General features: G+C 39.4%; 1 long non-coding RNA gene across 5 annotated transcripts in view; it reads left to right on the top strand.

Moving 5' to 3' along the window:
- Positions 1-12,088, top strand: part of LOC119539331 — a 749,444-nt gene that overhangs the window by 80,185 nt on the left and 657,171 nt on the right. The gene's annotated exons all lie outside the window — the stretch shown is intronic.

Genomic DNA, 12,088 nt, shown 5'->3' with positions numbered 1-12,088 from the left:
AATGTGCTATTGGATTTAATTTGCAAGTATTTTGCTGGAAATTTTTGCGTCTATTTTCACTAGAGAGATTGGTCTATAATTTTCTTTTCTTGTAGTATTTTTATCAGGTTTTGGTATTAGAGTGATGTTTGCTTCATAGAATGAATTAGGTAGTGTTTCCTTTTCTTCAATTTTTTCGAAGAGTTTGAGCAGGAATGGTTTTATTTCTTCTTGGAATGTTTGGTAAAATTGCCCTGTGGAACTGCCTGGCCCAGGACTTGTCTTTGTAGGGAGGTTTTTGATGACTGATTGAATCTCTTTACTTGTGATTGGCTTGTTGAGGTCTTGTATTTCTTCTCAAGTCAGAATAGGTTGTGTATTTCTAGGAAATTGTCCATTTCATCTAAGTTGTCTAATTTGTTGGCATACATTTTTTTATAGTATCTTCTTTTTTTTATTTTATTTTTTATTTTTTTTATCATTTTATTGAGATATATTCACATACCACGCAGTCATACAAAACAAATCGCACTTTCGATTGTTCACAGTACCATTACATAGTTGTACATTCATCACCTAAATCAATCCCTGACACCTTCCTTAGCACACACACAAAAATAACAAGAATAATAATTAGAGTGAAAAAGAGCAATTGAAGTAAAAAAGAACACTGGGTACCTTTGTCTGTTTGTTTCCTTCCCCTATTTTTCTACTCATCCATCCATAAACTAGACAAAGTGGAGTGTGGTCCTTATGGCTTTCCCAATCCCATTGTCACCCCTCATAAGGTACATTTTTATACAATTGTCTTCAAGATTCATGGGTTCTGGGTTGTAGTTTGATAGTTTCAGGTATCCACCATCAGCTACCCCAATTCTTTAGAACCTAAAGAGGGTTGTCTAAATTGTGCGTAAGAGTGCCCACGAGAGTGACCTCTCGGCTCCTTTTGGAATCTCTCTGCCACTGAAGCTTATTTCATTTCCTTTCATATCCCCCTTTTGGTCAAGAAGATGTTCTCCGTCCCACGATGCCGGGTCTACATTCCTCCCCGGGAGTCATATTCCACGTTGCCAGGGAGATTCACTCCCCTGGGTGTCTGATCCCACGTAGGGGGGAGGGCAGTGATTTCACCTTTCAAGTTGGCTTAGCTAGAGAGACAGGGCCACATCTGAGCAACAAAGAGGCATTCGGGAGGAGGCTCTTAGGCACAACCATAGGGAGGCCTAGCCTCTCCTTTGCAGCAACCGTCTTCCCAAGGGTAAAACCTATGGTAGAGGGCTCAACCCATCAAACCACCAGTCCCCTATGTCTGTGGTCATGTTAGCAACCATCGAGGTGGGGTAGGCGAATACCCCTGCATTCTCCACAGGCTCCTCAAGGGGGCACTACATATTTTTTACCTTGTTTTTCTTTTTAACTTAACCTTCTTTTTTTTTTTTTTTTTTAATCTTCATTTTATTGAGATATATTCACATACCAAGCAGTCATACAAAACAAATCGTACTTTCGATTGTTTACAGTACCATTACATAGTGGTACATTCATCACCCAAATCAATCCCTGACACCTTCATTAGCACACACACAAAAATAACAAGAATAATAATTAGAGTGAAAAAGAGCAATTGAAGTAAAAAAGAACACTGGGTACCTTTGTCTGTTTGTTTCCTTCCCCTATTTTTCTACTCAACCATCCATAAACTAGACAAAGTGGAGTGTGGTCCTTATGGCTTTCCCAATCCCATTGTCACTCCTCATAAGCTACATTTTTATACAACTGTCTTCGAGATTCATGGGTTCTGGGTTGTAGTTTGATAGTTTCAGGTATCCACCACCAGCTACCCCAATTCTTTAGAACCTAAAAAGGGTTGTCTAAAGTGTGCATAAGAGTGCCTATCAGAGTGACCTCTCGGCTCCTTTTGGAATCTCTCTGCCACTGAAGCTTATTTCGTTTCCTTTCACATCCCCCTTTTGGTCAAGAAGATGTTCTCCGTTCCATGATGCCGGGTCTACATTCCTCCCCGGGAGTCATATTCCACATTGCCAGGGAGATTCACTCCCCTGGGTGTCCGATCCCACGTAGGGGGGAGGGCAGTGATTTCACCTTTCAAGTTGGCTTAGCTAGAGAGACAGGGCCACATCTGAGCAACAAAGAGGCATTTGGGAGGAGGCTCTTAGGCACAACCATAGGGAGGCCTAGCCTCTCCTTTGCAGCAACCGTCTTCCCAAGGGTAAAACCTGTGGTACAGGGCTCAACCCATCAAACCACCAGTCCCCTATGTCTGTGGTCATGTTAGCAACCATGGAGGTGGGATAGGCGAATACCCCTGCATTCTCCACAGGCTCCTCAAGGGGGCACTACATCTTTTTTTTTTTTCCTTGTTTTTCTTTCTTTTTTTTTTTTTAACTTTCCCTTCTTTTTTAAATCAACTGTATGAAAAAAAAAGTTAAAAAGAAAACAAACATACAATAAAAGAACATTTCAAAGAGACCATAACAAGGGGGTAAGAAAAATACAACTAACCTAAGATAACTGCTTAACTTCCAGCATGTTCCTACTTTACCCCAAGAAAGTTACATAATATAGCAACATTTCTGTGAACTTGTTCCTACTATATCCATCAGAAATTAACAGACCATAGTCATTTCTGGGCATCCCCAGAACGTTAAATAGCTTATCTGTTCTTCTTGGATTATTGTTCCCCCTTCCTTAATTGCTCTCTACTGCTAGTTCCCCTACATTCTACATTATAAACCATTTGTTTTACATTTTTCAAAGTTCACATTAGTGGTAGCATATAATATTTCTCTTTTTGTGCCTGGCTTATTTCGCTCAGCATTATGTCTTCAAGGTTCATCCATGTTGTCATATGTTTCACCAGATCGTTCCTTCTTACTGCCGCGTAGTATTCCATCGTGTGTGTATACCACATTTTATTTATCCACTCATCTGTTGAAGGACATTTGGGTTGTTTCCATCTCTTGGCAATTGTGAATAATGCTGCTATGAACATTGGCGTGCAGATATCTGTTCGTGTCACTGCTTTCCGATCTTCCGGGTATATACCGAGAAGTGCAATCGCTGGATCGAATGGTAACTCTATATCTAGTTTTCTAAGGAGCTGCCAGACTGACTTCCAGAGTGGCTGAACCATTATACAGTCCCACCAACAATGAATAAGAGTTCCAATTTCTCCACATCCCCTCCAGCATTTGTAGTTTCCTGTTTGTTTAATGGCAGCCATTCTAATCGGTGTTAGATGGTATCTCATTGTGGTCTTAATTTGCATCTCTCTAATAGCTAGTGAAGCTGAACATTTTTTCATGTGTTTCTTGGCCATTTGTATTTCCTCTTCAGACAACTGTCTTTTCATATCTTTTGCCCATTTTATAATTGGGCTGTCTGTACTATTGTCATTGAGTTGTAGGATTTCTTTATATATGCAAGATATCAGTCTTTTTTCTGATACATGGTTTCCAAAAATTTTTTCCCATTGAGTTGGCTGCCTCTTTACCTTTTTGAGAAATTCCTTTGAGGTGCAGAAACTTCTAAGCTTGAGGAGTTCCCATTTATCTATTTTTTCTTTTGTTGCTTGTGCTTTGGGTGTAAAGTCTAGGAAGTGGCCGCCTAATACAAGGTCTTGAAGATGTTTTCCTACATTATCTTCTAGGAGTTTTATGGTACTTTCTTTTATATTGAGATCTTTGGTCCATTTTGAGTTAATTTTTGTGTAGGGGGTGAGGTAGGGGTCCTCTTTCATTCTTTTGGATATGGATATGCAACTCTCCCAGCCCCATTTGTTGAAAAGACCATTATGACTCAGTTCAGTAACTTTGGGGGCTTATCAAAGATCAGTTGGCCATAGATCTGGGGGTCTATCTCCAAATTCTCAATTCGATTCCATTGATCTATATGTCTATCTTTGTGCCAGTACCATGCTGTTTTGGCAGCTGTGGCTTTATAATAAGCTTCAAAGTCAGGGAGTGTAAGTCCTCCCACTTCGTTTTTCTTTTTTAGAGTGTCTTTAGCAATTGGAGGCATCTTCCCTTTCCAAATAAATTTGATAACTAGCTTTTCCAAGTCTGCAAAGTAGGTTGTTGGAATTTTGATTGGGATTGCATTGAATCTGTAGATGAGTTTGGGTAGAATTGACATCTTAATGACATTTAGTCTTCCTATCCATGAACATGGAATATTTTTCCATCTTTTAAGGTCCCCTTCTATTTCTTTTAGTAGAGTTATGTGGTTTTCTTTGTATAGGTCTTTTACATCTTTGGTTAAGTTTATTCCTAGGTACTTGATTTTTTTAGTTGCTATTGAAAATGGTATCTTTTTCTTGAGTGTCTCTTCAATTTGTTCATTTCTAGCATATAGAAACATGACTGACTTATGTGCATTAATCTTGTATCCCGCTACTTTGCTAAATTTGTTTATTAGCTCTAGTAGCTGTGTCATCGATTTCTCAGGGTTTTCTAGATATAAGATCATATCATCTGCAAACAATGACAGTTTTACTTCTTCTTTTCCAATTTGGATGCCTTTTATTTCTTTGTCTTGCCGGATTGCCCTGGCTAGCACTTCCAGCACAATGTTGAATAACAGTGGTGACAGCGGGCATCCTTGTCTTGTTCCTGATCTTAGAGGGAAGGCTTTCAGTCTCTCTCCATTGAGTACTATGCTGGCTGTGGGTTTTTCATATATGCTCTTTATCATGTTGAGGAAGTTTCCTTCAATTCCTACCTTTTGAAGTGTTTTTATCAAAAAGGGATGTTGGATTTTGTCAAATGCTTTTTCAGCATCTATTGAGATGATCAATTGATTTTTCCCTTTTGACTTGTTATTATGTTGTAATACATTGATTGATTTTCTTATGTTGAACCATCCTTGCATGCCTGGAATGAACCCCACTTGGTCATGGTGTATGATTTTTTTAATGTGTCTTTGGATTCGATTTGCAAGTATTTTGTTGAGGATTTTTGCATCTATATTCATTAGGGAGATTGGCCGGTAGTTTTCCTTTTTTGTAGCATCTTTGCCTGGTTTTGGTATTAGACTGATGTTAGCTTCATAAAATGAGTTAGTAGTGTTCCATTTTCTTCAATGTTTTGAAAGAGTTTGAGTAAGATTGGTGTCAGTTCTTTCTGGAAAGTTTGGTAGAATTCCCCTGTGAAGCCATCTGGCCCTGGGCATTTATTTGTGGGAAGATTTTTGATGACTGATTGGATCTCTTTGCTTGTGATGGGTTGGTTGAGGTCTTCTATTTCTTCTCTGGTCAGTATAGGTTGTTCATATGTTTCCAGGAAATTGTCCATTTCCTCTACATTATCCAGTTTGTTGCCATACAGTTGTTCATAGTATCCTCTTATAATTTTTTTAGTTTCTTCAGGATCTGCAGTTACGTCACCGTTTTCATTCATTATTTTGTTTATATGGGTCTTCTCTCTTTTTGATTTTGTCAGTCTAGCTAGGGGCTTGTCAATCTTGTTGATCTTCTCAAAGAACCAACTTTTGGTGATATTTATCCTCTCTATTGTTTTTTTGTTCTCTATGTCATTTATTTCTGCTTTAATCCTTATTATTTCTTTTCTTCTACTTGGTTTAGGATTGGTTTGCTGTTCATTTTCTAGCTTCTTCAGTTGATCCATTAGCTCTTTGATTTTGGCTCTTTCTTCCTTTTTAATATATGCGTTTAGTGCTATAAATTTCCCCCTCAGCACTGCTTTTCCTGCATCCCATAGGTTTTGATATGTTGTGTTCTCATTTTCATTCATGTCTATATATTTAGCAATTTCTCTTGCTATTTCTTCATTAACCCACTGATTGTTTAGGAGTGTATTGTTTAACCTCCAGGTATTTGTGAATTTTCTAAGTCTCTGATGATTATTGACTTCTAAGTGTATTCCACTGTGGTCAGAGAACGTGCTTTGAATAATTTCAATCTTTTTAAATTTATTGAGGCTTTTTTTATGTCCCAGCATATGATCGATTCTGGAGAAAGTTCCATGAGCACTAGAAAAGTATGTGTATTCTGGTGATTTGGGATGTAATGTCCTGTATATGTCTGTTAAATCTAATTCATTTATCAGATTGTTTAGGTTTTCAATTTCCTTATTGATCTTCTGTCTGGTTGATCTATCTATAGGAGAGAGTGATGTGTTGAAGTCTCCCACAATTATTGTGGAAACATCAATTGCTTCCTTTAGTTTTGCCAGTGTTTCTCTCATGTATTTTGTGGCACCTTGATTGGGTGCATAGACATTTATGATTGTTATTTCTTCTTGTTGAATTGCCCCTTTTATTAGTATGTAGTGGCCTTCTTTGTCTCTCAGAACATCCCTGCATTTGAAGTCTATTTTATCTGAGATTAATATTGCTACACCTGCTTTCTTTTGGCTGTGGCTTGCATGAAATATTTTTTTCCATCCTTTCACTTTCAGTTTCTTTGTGTCCCTGTGTCTAAAATGAGTCTCTTGTATGCAACATAGTGATGGTTCATTTTTTTTTTGATCCATTCTGCGAATCTGTATCTTTTAATTGGGGAGTTTAATCCATTTACATTCAACGTTATAACCGTGAAGGCATTTCTTGAATCAGCCATCTTATCCTTTGGTTTATGTTTGTCACATTTTTCCCCTCTCTCTATTAATATCCTTTATTGTACCCATACGGAATCTCTTTAGTACTGAACCTTTCTCCATGTCTCTCTGTCCTTTCTTTGTTTCTTTGTCTGTAGGGCTCCCTTTAGTATCTCCAATAGGGCAGGTCTCTTGTTAGCAAATTCTCTCAGCATTTGTTTGTCTGTGAAAAATTTAAGCTCTCCCTCAAATTTGAAGGAGAGCTTTGCTGGATAAAGTATTCTTGGTTGGAAATTTTTCTCACTCAGAATTTTAAATATATCGTGCCACTGCCTTCTTGCCTCCATGGTGGCTGCTGAGTAGTCACTACTTAGTCTTATGCTGTTTCCTTTGTATGTGGTGAATTGCTTTTCTCTTGCTGCTTTCAGAACTTGCTCCTTCTCTTCTGTGTTTGACAGTGTGATCAGAATATGTCTTGGAGTGGGTTTATTTGGATTTATTCTATTTGGAGTTCGCTGAGCATTTATGATTTGTGTATTTATGTTGTTTAGAAGATTTGGGAAGTTTTCCCCAACAATTTCTTTGAATACTCTTCCTAGACCTTTACCCTTTTCTTCCCCTTCTGGGACACCAATCAGTCTTATATTCGGACGTTTCTTATTATCTATCATATCCCTGAGGTCCATTTCGATTTTTTCAATTTTTTTCCCCATTCTTTCTTTTATGCTTTCATTTTCCATTCTGTCATCTTCCAGGTCACTGATTCGTTGTTCAACTTCCTCTAGTCTTGTACTATGAGTGTCCAGAATCTTTTTAATTTGGTCAACAGTTTCTTTAATTTCCATAAGATCATCCATTTTTTTATTTAGTCTTGCAATGTCTTCTTTATGCTCTTCTAGGGTCTTCTTGATCTCCTTTGTATCCCGTACTGTGGTCTCATTGTTCGTCTTTAGTTCTTTGAGTAGATGCTCTAGGTGCTGTGTCTCTTCTGGTCTTTTGATTTGGGTGCTTGGGCTTGGGTTATCCATATCGTCTGTTTTTTTCATATGCTTTATAATTTTCTGTTGTTTTTGGCCTCGTGGCATTTGCTGAACTTGATAGGGTTCTTTTAGGATTTGTAGACCAATTGAAGTCCTTATCTCTAATTTATCAGATCTACAGCTTCATGGAGTACACTTTCTCTAACTAACCAGCAGGTGGCGTCCACGAGCCACCTGTTCTCCACAAGCCAGTTCTCCCCTGCTTAGCCTTTTTGGTGAGTGGGGGAGTGAGTCTTGTGGGGTCCAATTGGTGTACCAAGCTTGCGTGTGTAGTTGGTGTTGCCTGCCCTGTATATGGGGCGTGTTTCTGGGCAGTCAGGGAGGGGGGGTGGCTCTAACAATCAAATCTCCTTGGTGATCCTAGAGTTTTAAAGCTGCTGCAATAGTCTAATCCTTCAGTTCAGTCCTGCCACAGTTTGTCTCTGCCACTGACCCACAAGTCCTTGGTATTGGCGTATGGCTCCTGAGACTTGCAAGTGGGCCCCTCTTCCAGGCTGTGCACCCCGGGTCCTCTGTTGAGGGATGACTGTGCTATGTCACAGGTGAGTGCCGTCCCCCCAGGGCAGTTCTGGGCTGCTGGGTTGTGTAGGGAGGCTCCCAGTCTGCTGAAATGATGGCTGAATGGGGCTTTGTTAATTCACACTGCTCCACCTTCCCAACTCTGGGACAATCAGATGAGGTTGCAGGGAAGGCTAATGTCCACGCCCAGTTTTGTGGTGTGTGCCTGTTATTTGAAGCGCTTCCGTCCCACTGGGTTGTCTGGGGCAGGTCTGGGCTATGGGGCTGGCGACGGGCAGGAGTGTTTCCTGTCCACGAGGATGATGGCTGTGAGCAGACACCTCCCTTTTCTTGGGAAGTTGTGGTGTTTAGTGAATTTTCTCAGCCACTGGATTATTGCCTTTTGTCTCAGAGCTCTCTTAGTTCTGCTCTTGTCTTGACCTGCCCAAATTGCAAGTCTTTGAAGCTTTCTGTATTGGGCTTCTTCGAGTAATTGTTTTAGAAAAAGAAAAAAGGATTAAAAAAAAGGGCCCTCCTCAGAGATGTAATGGGTTATTGAAATGCTAAGAGACAAAGCAATTAGGGCCATTAAGGAAAGGTCCACAGGGCAGATTGATCAGCTTTTCTTCGGGATTTGCATATGAGCCTTAGAGCCTGAGCTCTGCCCTTCCCCTTTCTATGTTCACCAGAACTCCAAAAATCCTCCGCTTTTATTTTGGAGTTTTTCGTGTTGTTTTTTTCTATGTCTGTCTCCTCTCTGCTGGGCTGGCTGCTCTGAGATTCTCTGGTGTCTTGTCACAGTCTATCTATGGTTGGAGTTTGGATCAGTAGAATGAGTTTCTGACAAGGGCTGCCACTGCAGTTCTCCCTTCTCCTTCCCGGAGCTGACAGCCCCTCCTCCCACGGGACTGAGCCTGGCAGGGAGGGGTGTGGGTCCCCAGGCCACAAAAACTTACATATTTCGCTGATCTCAGCAGTTCCACATTTTCATGAGTGTTGTATGAAGTATGCCCAAAGTCAGATTGCTCTGTGGTGTCCAGTCCACGCAGTTCCTGGCTTTCTACCTACTTTCCTGGAGGAGTAACTAAAACATACAGCTCACCAGTCTGCCATCTTGCCCCCCTATAGTATCTTCTTATGATTATTTTTATTTGTTTGGGATCAATGGTAATGACACCCCCTCTCATTTCTGATTTTATTTATTTGCGTCTTCTCTCTTTTTGACATTGTCCCTCTAGTTAAGTATTTGTCAATCTTGTTGATCTCAGAGAACCAGCTTTTGCGTTTACTGATTCTCTCTATTGCTTTTTGTTTTCCACTTTATGTCCACTTTAATCTTTATTTCTTTTCTTCTGCTTGCTTCCGGGTTAGTTTGCTGCTCTTTCTCTAGTTTCTTCAGTTGTTCAGTTAGGACTTTGGTTTTAACTCTTTCTTCCTTTTTTAAGGTAGGCATTTAGAGCCATAACTTTCCCTCTCAGTACCTCCTTCGCTGCATCCCATAGATTTTGATGTGTTATATTCTCATTTTAATTCATCTCCAGGTATTTACTGATTTCTCTTGCAATTTCTTCTTGGACCACTGATTGTTTAAGAATGTGTTGTTGAACTTCCATATATTTGTGAACATTCCAGTTCTTCAGTGGTTATTGATTCCAGCTTCATTGTGTTATGATCAGAGAAAGTGCTTTGAATAATGTCAATGTTTTAAAAATTATGAAGACCTGTTTTGTTCCCCAGCTTATGATCTATCCTGGAGAGTGTTCCATGAGCACTTGAGAAGAATGTATATCCTGGTGTTTTGGGGTGCAACAATCCATATATGTCTGTTAGGTCTAATTCATTATCATATTGTTCAGTTTCTCTATTTCCTTGTTGATCCTCTGTCTGGCTGTTCTACCTATAGAAGAGAGTGGTGTGTTGAAGTCTCCCACTACAATTGTAAAAATGTCTATTTCTCCCTTTAGTTTTGTCAGTTTTTGCTTCGTGTACTTTGGAGTTCCTTGATAGGGTGCATAAACATTTGTGATTGTCATTTCTTCTTGGTAAATTGCCCCTTTTATTAATACATAGTGTCCTTTCTTGTCTTTTATGATATCTTTACATTTAAAGTCTATTTTGTCTGATATTAGTAAAGCTACCCCAGCTTTCTTTTGATTATTACTTTTTCCATCCTCTAACTTTCAACCAGTTTGTATCTTTGGGTCTAAGATGAGTCTCTTGAAAACAGCATATAGATGAATTATATTCTTAAATCCATTCTGCCAACTTTTGTCTTTTTATTGGGGAGCTAAATCTGTTAACATTCAAAGTTATTACTGTAAAGGCAGTTCTTGATTCAAACATCTTATCCTCTGTTTTTTATTTGTCAGATCTATTTTCTCTCACTCTTTTTATCCTTTAAGCTATCAATACTAATACTCTTCAGTTCTATGCTCTCCTCCAGACCACTCTCTCCTGTCTTTTTTTTTTTTTTTTTTTTTTTTCAGCCAGCAGAGCTTCCTTTAGTATTTCTTGCAGGGCAGGTCTGTTGTTAACAGATTTTCTCAACATTTGTTTATCTGTGAAAATTTTAAACTCTCCCTCACTTTTTAAGGACAGCTTTGCTGGATAAAGAATTCTTGGCTGGCAGTTTTTCTCTTTCAGAATCTTAGCTATTTCATACCACTGCCTTCTCATCTCCATGGTGCCTGATGAGTAGTCAGTGCTTAGTCTTATGTGGTTTCCCTGTATGTTGTGATTTGATTTTCTTTTGTTGCTTTCAGGATTCTCTTCTTCTTTTCAGCATTTGACAGTCTGATTAGTATGTGTCTTGGAGTGGGTCTATTTGGATTTATTCTATTTGTAGTTCATTGGGCTTCTTTGATTTGCATCTTTATGCCTTTTATAAGAGTTGGGAAGTTTTCCCCAATTATCTCCTCAAATAACCTTCCTAGCCATTTACTCTTTTCTTAACCTTCAGGGACACCAATGATTCTTATATTTGTTCACTTCATGTTGTCCCTCATTTCCCTGAAATCCAATTCAAATTTTTCCATCTTTTTATCATTTGTTCTTTTGTGCATTCCAATTCAGTTGCTTTGTCCTCTAGTTTTTGTATTCTTTCTTCTACCTCTTCAAATCTGCTGTTGTGTACCTCTAGTATATTTTAAATTTGACCTACAGTATCTTTGATTTCCATAAGATCTGCTATTTTTCTATTTATTCTTTATGCTCTTCTAGTGTTTTCATGATATCCTTTATCTCTTTAGCCAGCTCATTGAAGTTATTTAGGAGATTTGTATGAACATCTTTGATTAGTCTCTCCAAATTCTGTGTCTCCTCTGGCTCTTTAATTTCATCATTTGGCTTGGCCATATCTTCTTGCTTCTTCTGTGCTTTGTGATTTTTTGCTGGTTTCTTGGCATTTGATTATCTTGATAAGGTTATTTTGAAAGTTGATTTCCTCACTCATCTACGATTTTCTAGTTGCTTGGGTTTGCATCAAATGTCTGCTTTTGAACTTGGTTTGTCAGTAATTCCCAACTAAACCAGGGCTGGGGCCTCACACAGGAGTGCAATCCTTTTCAGAAGTCCATTAGAGTCTGGACAGAAAAGCAGTTTGCCAGACTGCATTCTCTCTGTCTTCCTAGAAGATGGTGCTCTTGGGCCACCTCTTCCCTACAACCCTGCTTCTCCCTGACTGTGGTAGCCTGCTGACTGGGACCTAGCCAGGCAACAATCCAGTCAAAGCCACATTTTTCATATGCACTGGAAGCTGCTGACTGCAGGGGTAGAGGGTAGGCACTGTGGACCTTGACTGAGATCCTGCCTCTGGGCACAATGTGTTTGGTGATTACCAGGCTGGGGGACTGAGAGGTTCTACTTCCACAGCCAGAAGCTGGCCCAGGAGTGCTCTGCTTTTCACTGGCCAGTAAGACATGGGTTTGTTTTAGGGCACTGCTTTGACACTTGGATTTTCCATATTGCTCAGCTGAAACAGGGCTGATTTCCCATTCA

Source organism: Choloepus didactylus, chromosome 7 (assembly GCF_015220235.1).
Source record: "Choloepus didactylus isolate mChoDid1 chromosome 7, mChoDid1.pri, whole genome shotgun sequence".
In the NCBI taxonomy this organism is placed as follows: Eukaryota; Metazoa; Chordata; class Mammalia; order Pilosa; family Megalonychidae; genus Choloepus; species Choloepus didactylus.
The sequence above is the reverse complement of the archived record's forward strand: the minus strand, read 5'-3'. Positions and strand labels throughout refer to the sequence as shown.